Source organism: Zosterops lateralis (assembly GCF_965231275.1).
Source record: "Zosterops lateralis genome assembly, chromosome: 4".
NCBI classification, from domain to species: Eukaryota; Metazoa; Chordata; class Aves; order Passeriformes; family Zosteropidae; genus Zosterops; species Zosterops lateralis.
In genome coordinates, this window is record NC_139765.1 from 7,772,022 (window position 1) to 7,783,062 (window position 11,041).

General features: G+C 39.9%; 1 protein-coding gene across 1 annotated transcript in view; it reads right to left on the reverse strand.

Moving 5' to 3' along the window:
- PRR5 (proline rich 5) overlaps positions 1 to 9,092 on the reverse strand; it is a 60,143-nt gene extending 51,051 nt beyond the window's left edge. The window contains exon 1 of the mRNA XM_083859339.1: positions 8,966 to 9,092. The gene's annotated coding sequence lies outside the window, so the exon portion shown is untranslated. The remainder of the gene's footprint in view (positions 1 to 8,965) is intronic.
- Between the last annotated feature and the right edge of the window lie 1,949 nt (positions 9,093 to 11,041).

The window sequence follows — 11,041 nt, forward strand, 5'->3', positions numbered from 1 at the left end:
TGCTTCTCCTTCACCCTTTGCTTTTGTACTCCCTCTTCATTTTTTGTCTTTCTTGGCTAGCTAATTCTTCCTCAGGCAGTTTTTAAATATAAAGGGAAAGTAAAATAGTTAGTTGGTACTAACACAGTATTTGCAAACCACTCTTCAGCTGGCTCTCAGGGAATCAAGGCTTCAGTATGCCTGTTTGGACTTTGAGCTCTTCTTTACCCTTTTCCCTTTGGGGATTCACTTTGTTCTTCAGCTAACAAAGCAGGGCTCTGAGCTCAGATACACAACCCAGTCCCCAGCATAATCTAACAGAGGTTGTGAATTGAGCAATACCTGCTGAAAGCATCCATGAAATCCCACCCCCTTCGTCAGCAGTTTTTGGTTTTACAGATCATAGCAATACAATCAGTTCTTAAAACACAGTAGACAGTGAAATAATTTTTGTATGTTCTTCAGGATAAAGGCACTAGGAGAGACTTAGGACAGGAATAGGCCTGTTAGACCTCCATCCAAAATATCAAGCTTTCCATGATAAATCAATCCTCCTGGCTTGCAGTATTGCTCCTAGTTAGCTCTGTAAAGGTTCTGGGAATTAAAGACAGTGCAGTGGTCCAAAAAAATGCAATGGTTCTGCTGGAGAGAGTGAGGACCAATGCTCTGGATTATATGACCTCTGTCATTATCACCTTCCACTCACATGCCCTCAGGAAAGGAGATGGGGTTCTGAGTGCCAAGTGTACCTGTTTCAGATATTACTCTTGCCCACTCATTTAATTAACAATCCATTGTGACCAGTGTATACTCCAACACAAGCTCAAAATTTTGCTTATAAATAGAAGTCAGATCTTAAATTTTGATTTAGAAAGTAAGGTCTCAAGAGTTCTGATCAATAAGTAAATTGCACATTTAAAATACTTTTTGCTCTTACTACAAGATCATGAGACAGTGGAAAATTAATCTTACAAAGTACTTTAGCTCATAATACACGTGATTTTTCGCCTTCCTGAGCTCTATGTGAATTCTTTCCTGAACTGCCTATCTTGCATAATTTTAATTGGCTCCCAGAACACCATGACCTTGATGCAGCAGCTACAGTATCTCAGTGCTGTCTTCTACAGTTATATATGGTACCTCGCCTTCCAAATCTGTGAACCCTGAGAGATCAGAAGTGTGTGCTGCACAGTGCTATTTTTCTTATATCCAAACATTTCTGATTCAAGGTCTTCCAAGAAGGCTCTGATTGCTTTGGAAGGTCACCAAGATAAAGAATTCACTTGAGCAACTCACTGAGTTTCTAATGAACTGCACTGGTGGGCAGCTGTTAGTTATAAGTAATATCCTGTCTTTGTCTCAAAGCCATTGCATACCTTGTGTAATGTTCTCTCTGAGCATGGCTAGAAACATGAACTGTGCCTTGAGATTATTGTCTCCTCCTGTGCCTAAGTTAGGGACTTCAGACCCAAGCAATGCAAGAGTCAGCTCTGCAAACTGGGGGAATCTTTGACTCTGGTGGTATTACACCACTGTTATTTGCATGGTACTACAGGTCTCTGGAACAAATCCTGTAGTCCTGCAAGAACCAACAAAAGCCTGGTGTTCAATACAAATGGATTCTTTCAGAAAGTTCATCGTTCTCCCTTTGCCTCACAAGGATATCTTTCTGAATGGAAAAATCACCAGAGAGGTTGAAAAAACAATCCAAAATCTCAAAATCTATCTGTGCACTTGGACTCTGCATCACTCACTGTGATGGAACTTCCACAAGAATTTAAAAATGTGGACTTCTTGCCATCCTTCACACACACATCCTTCACACTTTCTCATGCTGAGACAGTCCCTGCAGACTGAGATATTGGACAGTGGAAACAGTCAGAGTGCAAAAAGCCTTAATTGCAAAAATTATTTTACACTTGTACCTTTAAATCTTTGTTTCACCAGGTCAGCAGGTCCAGTACTATGAGCTCTCAACCATGTATCACATTCTGAGTGTTTTCTGGGAAATAATTTATCTCAAAGGGCACAGTGATGGAATTTTTTAGACTCCACAGCAAGGTTTGGAAAAACTCTTCACTGTCACTGCAGCTCATTAGCCAGCCTCAGCCTTCAATAAGACACAACATGATACCAACATCTGAGTTATCACCTAGGAGGAATGCCTCGTTATCAAGGAGGTAAAGCCCATTCCATTACATTTCCTTACAGAAAGCAACAACTAGATACTTAATTGAGGCACTCCTCCTTCTCTAAAGTCAGCATAAACATCAGCCTCCTCAAGCTACTGGGGGATGCAGTGGAAGAACAGAGATGCCATTTAGGAGATCTGTGTGTCTTCATCTGTGTTATGGTATGTCCCTTCTCTCTCTCTCTCTCTCTCTCTCTCTCTCCTATCAGTCCTGCTATTGTGTTCACCAGGCTCCATTTCATAATTTCAAATTATCTCTTCTCCAGACTTGGATTATAGTAACTCTACATTGCAGAACAGCTCAAGCTCTCTAAAGGCATGCCCTTTTTTTTTTTTTTTTTTTTTCTTTTTTTGGGCACCTTTCAGAAAACTGCTGGAACCATAAACATTTTAGGCTATGTGGCACTGGGAGCTCTGAGCCATCCAGGGCTGAAATAAAGAAATAAATAAATATTTATACTGAAAACCTTTAATGAGTGGCAAAGCCTGGAGTGTGGTAGTCTGCACATTCAAATCTCTGTTTCAAGTCCTTTTGAGACACTTTGGTCTCTATAAAGAGGTTTACACCAAACTTTGCCAACTTGACAACTTCACGGTGAGGGGAGGATCACGGGAGGATGGACAAAGCTTGGTCCTGTGGAAAAACTGCAGCCTTTGCTCACTCTGACTCTTAAAATCTGGCAAAGCCATTTGTGCCAACCTACTTTTTCTACAATTTCATTTCAGGCCCATCTGTGCGAGGCTGGGACACAATGACACCTGAGGTGATGAGGCCACCTGGAAGGGCAGCTGGGCTGGGCTGGGGCTGTGCCCCCTCAGGTGAGTGGGGAGGGAGCCCTGAAAACAGCCATATAAACCACAAAAACCCCCAATAAAACATGCCCCTATCTGTGAACACCTGCTCCCTAGGATATTGCTTCTAACTACATTTTAACTCTTTGATGAGCCCCTCACAGGGCAAAACAGCTTAACTCCCACCCCAAAGGTTTATAAATCAATGGCTGTTAATCACATGTGGGTTTTTTAACCAAAGATGCCCCTCTTTGGGTTTTCCAGCTGGCATGGAAGGGGCAAACACAACAGGAATCCCTGCTACCCTCCTCCCCTAGGCAGCTTGAGGGAGCAGCCCAGTGCCATCCCCTCTTTAGACAGGACAAAAATTTGGGGCCAGCACCCCTCCTGGGTGTGAGATGCTTCCTACAGGACACTGTGTGACCTTGGCAAACAAACAGAACCTTCTTGCCTTGCACTTTTGCTCTGTCCTCCATACATGAAACACAGGGTTTTTTCACCCACACCCCTCATATATACCTGAACAGAGGTTGCCCCACTGTGAATCTTCCAGTTTTGCTGCATCTTTAAAGCTTTAGTCCCTGCTGTGATATTTTGGTGCTTTCAAATTGAAGGGGCATCAGTCAAAAGATAGAAAAAAAGTTTCTTTTTTTCTCCTCTCAGTCTCAGAATGGTCAGAATTGGAATTAATTTTATCTTGTGTAATGTTTTGGCTTGGTTCATATTTTTTCCAAGTGAGTTCATGCATTTCTACTCGCAGAAATAAAAGGTCAGAAAACCAGTCAATTCTCTCTCTCCTAAAAGGGGTAAATCCCTTCTAAGGAGTGAATCACCAGTGTATGGAAAGAAAATAAAATGCAAAAAAACCTTCTGTGGGGCTGTAATCATAGCTGCATGCAATTACAAAACAGACAAAGGGATTTTGGATGCCATTTGTTTGCATCCATTTTTAGGTCATCTGTTTAATTTGATTGATGAACACAGGGGGAAGAAATTAACCCAAAACTTTTATCTTCTTGCTAAAAATAAATAAAACAGTCTTGCTTCCTGCAGTGTTTGTCTATGCAGCACAAATATTTGAGCAGACTGGAGGAGTCAGGGAGGAGGACAGGGAAAGGACTCAAATTACTTTTTCATAAAATAAATCTAAAATTATCCTGGCCCTCATCTAATCCTCCACATGTTAAAAAGGAGATATGTGCATGTTTTATGTCAGTTTTATTAGTCATGTGTTACGGACATTAGTTCCAAGAGAAAGTTTTGGATCTGGATCTCAACTCTCTGAGGAAAGACAGAATCCAGAATTAAACTTCTGATTACAACTGGCATAAAGATAATTTGAATCCAAGTTTTTTATTCATTGACTGAACTTAGATTTCTTTGATTTGTTTTGTACAATAATTTAGCGTGTCAGTTGAAATGTAAACACATCTAAACTTATTCTGCTGGACTAAAATAGAACATTTCAGTGTTTCTTTTACTGTAGTGTATTGTTTCCTAGCTTTCAACAAAAAAATTATTCTTGGTTCAAATGTTTTCAAGCATTCCTTTCAAAAAGGCAAAAGGCTTTCCAACTTATTGCTGGTACCCTGTACTGTTTAAAAAAACCCCAAACAACAAACCAATAAACAGTATAGAAGCTCTAATTTTTAAGGTTGAATTATTAACTGCCTTTAATTATAACTGACTTATAACTCTCCTTCCCTATGAGAGGGACTAAACTTTTGTAGTCAAAACCAAAGGCATCCAAAACTATTAGATGCTTTAAGACCTAGTTGAGAGGCTAAATGAAAATATAACCAGGACTCACTTGCATTTCACACTTTTCTTAGACCTTTATCAAGAAATGCTATCTAGTTACCAATGCCAGGCATTGAAAGAGCTAGAAATCCCACTTCAGTTCAAATGCAGAACACAAGTTTTAAAGACATTATAAAAAACCCAATCAATTTTCAAGCCCATATCATGATTTTTATTTTTAAGCCCTATTTTGGTAATGCTCATCATTTAACTTTTGGAGGATTTTTCAGACCTCAGTGATATGACATGTCCTCCTGGAGAAAATGGAAGAGGAATGAAAGGTACTACTTTTACCTTTCTTTCCTTACCCCAAAATTCAATGTAATAAAAGTAAGACTTAAGCTGTTATATGGTAGAATTATTTCACATAGTGTTAACAGGTAGATCTCTAGATATAATATTTATGCTTGTATCTACACTTCATTACTACCTGTATTCATGAGATGGCAAATATGTAAAGGGATGAAAACTGGAAACAGCATTTAAATTACTTTTTTCCTTTTGATTAAACTCTCCATAAGAGCTGTGAAGAAAGACAAGACACTCATGACCACAGCAACAGCAGTGTAGTGGTCTGGGAGGTCAGAACTGGAAGATGCATTTAAGACACTCTTGAGATAAAGTTCTGTCATTCCAGTTTGATCATCCATATTTTTAAACTCATTCAGCTCTAGTTACTAGAAAATGCACAGGAAAATCCAGATCTCATTCTATAACTGCTGGAGAAAACTGGGCACATTCAGGGTGCAAGGCATTACATCCTTTAAAGGACATTTCAACCTGGTCAGGAAAGTCATGCTGGGTATGTGCCTGTTCTCTCCACTGGCTATAAAGAGATTATAATGTGAGTAGTTCAGATTTGGTTATGGTATTCCAAGATCTAAACACCTAAAATTAGATGACATGAATGTTGGGGCTTTTTTTGCCTGATTGATTACAATACAAGTGTAAATAATCTGGCATCCAATTAACAAATGTTTAATTTTCTCAAGTACATGCTCTGACCCTGGATGAAGAAATCTTTGAGAGCTATCACTGGTACAAGCTCAGCTGGTATTTCAAGCTGGGAGATATTAAGTTAGTATTTCTAGGAGAATCTGCTGCTGACCAAAGGCATTGAGGGATTGAGAGAAAAAGGACAAAGGCTTCCATGAGACAGCCCAACAGAAAGACTGGCTAAGAACTTCTTCTGCCTAGGGAATCAAATGAAATTTTAGGGAGACTTCAGCTCAAGTTACACCCTCTAGCAGTGAACAATAAGTGAACAATAAATCAAATTACTGTCAGGTTCTCCTCTTTGTAATTAGAGGAGGCAAAAAAGGGAGCAAACAAAGAGTTACAATTTTGCCAGGAATTTCCCATAATACTAATTACTCTAAAAATGAGTGCTCCTCTGCTGTGACTCAGTGAACCTTTCTAACCTCCTTTATTATCTCAACCCTCTCCTACTGACTTCTGTCTCCTCATGAGGACAGCAAATGTATCACTTTGCCATTTCTGGTTGGCCCCAACATGCCAAGGCTTCTTCATGTGCTGGATTTGAAACCTGTGCCATTTCCATAAAATACCACAAGACACATCCAGAAAGTAGTGTACTAACCTATGTACATGTATTGCCTATGTACATTTACAAAGGCTGTGGCCTGCAGATGTAAAATAATGGGGGTATGAAGCCTTCAATACCTGTTTTATGGCCCCTGTTACAGTACAGCCAGACTCCTAAGATATCTGAATTATAGCATACCACAATGAAGAGCAAGTAATACTTGGAACTTTAATAACATGTTGAAATATAAAATTTGAATACAATAAAATTGTAAGTGTTGCTTAAAGTTTACTATATTGCCAGCCAAGTAATGCATTTTTGCAAAGAAAATAACCCAAATGGTTATAAAATACTGGGTTTGCAGTGGGAAGGCAGTGAGTTTTCAAGAGACATTGATATTTCCAGTCAGCAAACACTCTGTCAGGGTGCTGGTAAGTTGCTCAAGGCATAATGCTTAATAATGTCTCCTCGCATGGTGGGAACTCTGATCTCACCATCCATCACAATAAGGTTACAGATTACATGGCAATCCATAAACAGTTCATAATAGGATAGTTTGCAAATGCTGCACTAAGAACAGAGGGCTCACACATGTGGCTCTGTTTACTCTGAGTTATTTAGAATACCAAAAATAAAAAGTATCATGATGAACAAATTAAAGACAGATTGTACACAGTGAACATTTAAAATATTTCAGTGAAGCATGAAAGCAGCTTTTAGTTCTGCTGGCAGTGGCTGAATCTTCCTAGGAGCTGTATTTGGAGTTGCAGCTGGCAGAACTCATGCTTGGTAGCAGATTAGTCAGTAGACTGTTAATTTAGCTAAGAGCAGATGTGGGCATTTGTTTTAGGGAGGGTTGTAAAGTTCAGCAGCAGAAACTTTCTGGGTATGCTTGAAATAATGCAGGCAGAGGTAGCAGGGATTTCCAGCCTGAATAATTCTTCCATCACCTTTTCCAGATGAATCACTTATGAAAAGAAAAGCAATGCCCATACTCCTCATGACTTGGGACTATCAAGTTCCCATTGTACAATTACCCTTTCTCTGCTACTGACATCCTTAACTCACACTTCAGGGAATCCAGGTGCAGTACCTAACATCACCCTCGAAATCCTAAGGGACAGAAAGTGCAGCACAAGTAAAACCGAGCGGGCTCATTTTCCTCTTGGTTTGAAACATCTGTACTCAGTTTGCAGAACAAGATAAATTCTGCTGTAGGTTTGAAACCTGTGACACAGGTTTCACATCCCTGGAAGTGTTCCAGGCCAGGCTGGACATGGCTTGGAGCAACCTGCTCTAGTGGAAGGTTTCCCTACCTATGGCAGGGGTATTGGAACAAGATGATCCTTGAGGTCCCTTCCAAACAAAGCACTGTGACTATGATTAGAGCCACACAAGGTTCTGGCAAACTGCAGTTTATATAGAGCACCATTTATTCCTGCAGCCTGGAATGAGACTAAGTAACACTGTAGGAAAATCCAGCTACCACTGCAATAAAGTAGCACAGAACAGGAATTCCCACCATTCCCACTCCATACAGATTGGGAAGAAAGCATGCATAACTACCAAGTAAATGAAACAAAAGTTTTCAAGAGCCAATCCTTTAGAAAATATCTCATTCCTTTAAAAACACAGGAAAAAAGCCAAAGCCATGGCAGAGGTTAGATTCTGCAGTTTTGTGATAAAGTAAATAAATCTCTATACGTTCAGAAAGAAAAGCTTTTTGCAGTAGGAAACTGACAGTTGTTTACTGGGAAAATTTCAAAAGTTGTTTTGAAAAAAACAAGAGTTCCTACATGTGATGATAATGTTAAAAGGAAAACAGAACAACACCAAAGACAGAGTAAGCACATTTACTTTCCTTTCACATAAATGCACTTGCACACCACCATACACACTCTCCTTTGATGACTAGCATTTAACAAAAGTGATTTCAAGAAATCCTTGAAAATGTTTTTCTTCCTAAAAACCTTGAATCTCCAGCACAAATCCAACTCTAACAATGAATATTAAGTGTTCAACCAGCCCCCCTGCAGAAGAGCTGCAGCTGTGTAAGACATTCCTACAGCTCAGCTGTTCAGTGCCCCTTCTTGCCACACCCACACATATATATCAATCATAAATGGGTCATTTGAGAATCCCTTGTTGCTTTAGTGCACAGCCAGCCAGGGCAGCTAAATCTGTTTCTGCAACACTGACTATGATCTTGGTGAACAGCAGCTGAATGCTTTTGTTCAGCTTGAGGGTGCTGTGGTGGGTAACACCCCAGCTTCTCCATCACCCACTCTGGCTCTCCTCTTCAGGGCTTTTTCCTCAAGGACACAAAGTTATTTAAGAGGCTCCTCTCAGACAGCAACAATTCAAGCAATTTTCTGTACTACTCACTCACAATCCTGATTCAGCTGTAAACAGATTCCCAACTGAAAGTTCCTGCATAGCATTTTTTGAGTTGCATTAAAGCTAGATGGATGCAGACATGCACTGATGCTAAAGACTCCAAAGTAAACTGCATTATTATTCAGGTATTTTCCTCTGGCAGAAATTTAGGAGGGGAGACGTTAACCCTACTGAGTCCAACAAAACAAACTCTCCAGGTGTCTGAATTTGGAAACATTTTCCAGTTGGAATTAGTATTGCATGCAGAAACATGTGCTTACCTGCTGAAGGAAGAAGAAAATAGGACTGAATAGCAAACAGGGAAGACTCTGCAGCAGGTTTCCAAGAGTCAACATGAAAACTCTTGACAGGCAATACAAACTGGTTGAAAAAAGTCAGGCCTTTGCAAAAAAGTCACCTCTGCAACAAAAGATGAACAAAAGATCAGTATTGTAATATATTGCTATTCTACAGTATGTTTCAAGAGTGCACCAATAAATCCATAATGACACACACAGAAGTAAAATAAGCACAATAATCAGTGCTGTTCTACCTCACTGCTGACTCAAATAATTCTTCTTGCACTTTTCCCTTTTTCTGTTTTATTTTGTTCATGGAGAGCAATTCATTGGCACCAACATTAAAAGCTACACTTATCTCTAAAGAAGGCAAGAGAGCTTCCATGGGCAGAGACAGTGCAAGCAGTTCTGCATCCCAACATTAAGAAGGTGACAGAAAAAGGTTTGAAATGTGCTGCATGATCTGCTGTGATCAGCATTGGAGAGCAGATATCCTGGAAGGCCCAAGAAAGTCTTAAATGCATCATTTAGAAATACTGAGAATTCTTTTTTTAGGGCTTCAAATGATGAGTACAATATCACTGCCTGCTCTGGGCTGGCTTGAAGTGCCCCTTTGAGGTGACTATTAACACAACTAACAACCTCAGAGTCGATAAACAGGTGAAGCACAGAATTCAGAATTATGTGACTTCTAACCCCAACATAAACACCTTCATAATTTAAAGATTATTTTTGCAAATAACTGGTCAATAAATATAGAACACTATTAGGAAAATCATCTAGGTATGTATATATGTGTCTGTATATATAAACACATACATATATATATATATATATATATATATATGTATATATACATACATACATACACCATACACACAGATACACAGTGATATTCACAAACATCCACATTCTAAGTCCAGTTCTTCATGTCTTGCACTTCGCACAGTCATTAGTACCAACTCTAACACACTGCTAAATTTAACTAAAAATACATAGATGTCCTTTTTGGCTTAGTTCATCCTGGGTATAAGCCACTCTTGCTTTTGTTTTTTGACATTTCGCACTCACTTTACAAGGATGTGACTACATGTGTTTAAAAATATGTATTTTAAAGTTAATCTTTCCTGCACTTGAGAGAATGAAATAATCCCATTATTATCCCCCCTTTGTCTGCTCCAGGGGTGTCAGCCTCATCCTGTCACTACTTATTTTAGGCAAACTTAGAGGTGTTAGCTTAAGTCAGAGCATTGGGCAAAGTCAGTGCATATTGCCTGCAATGCATTCAGGAGCATAAACACAAGCAGCTCAGCAGAGAGCTGCAGAACTGGAGAAATCACTCTCAGCTTGGAGAGCCCTGAACTGGTGTCCTGAGCACCTGGGCCAAGGTAGGGAAAGTAGCCTCTCAGCAGCATGTGGGAGACAACACATTAACAAAACAAACATGAGGGATGTGGGGCAAGAACTCAAAGTACAGACATAGTCACGCCAGAGGAACAACAATGCCTGTGAACACAGCTGGACATTGCATGAGTACATGAAAAATCACTCTAATTTTATGAGAGATCCCACTGATGTGCTTAGGCCTGAGCATCAGGACCAAGATGGACCCTGACCAATATGTGACTGGCACCATCAGTATTATTTACCTAAAAATAGATGACTGAGATGCTTATGTTACCCGTTTAACACCAAACCGACTGCTTTAGAAACGTTCACATCACCTTTCTGCAAGAAATGTAGCATTTTAAGAAATTTTCCCCAATGACATGAACAGAGACTTGGCTGTAGGATACTTTAGAGGAAAGCCTGTAAAGCTGGGCTCTGGCCAAGCCCTGGCCCCTGCTGGTTGGGAAGTGTGCTCTGGCTGCAAAAGGTGATTGCAATTAAACTCTAATCAGCCTGGCAGGGGGATGTGATTAGGGTCTGTTGTGTTAAAACCCACTGTGGCTCTATTATGGACCTTTTCCTAGTGCAAAATTTTGATTTGGGGCTGCAATGGCAGGGCAGTATATCCATGGCTGGGGACTGAGAAGGACTTGGTCACTACTTAGAAAA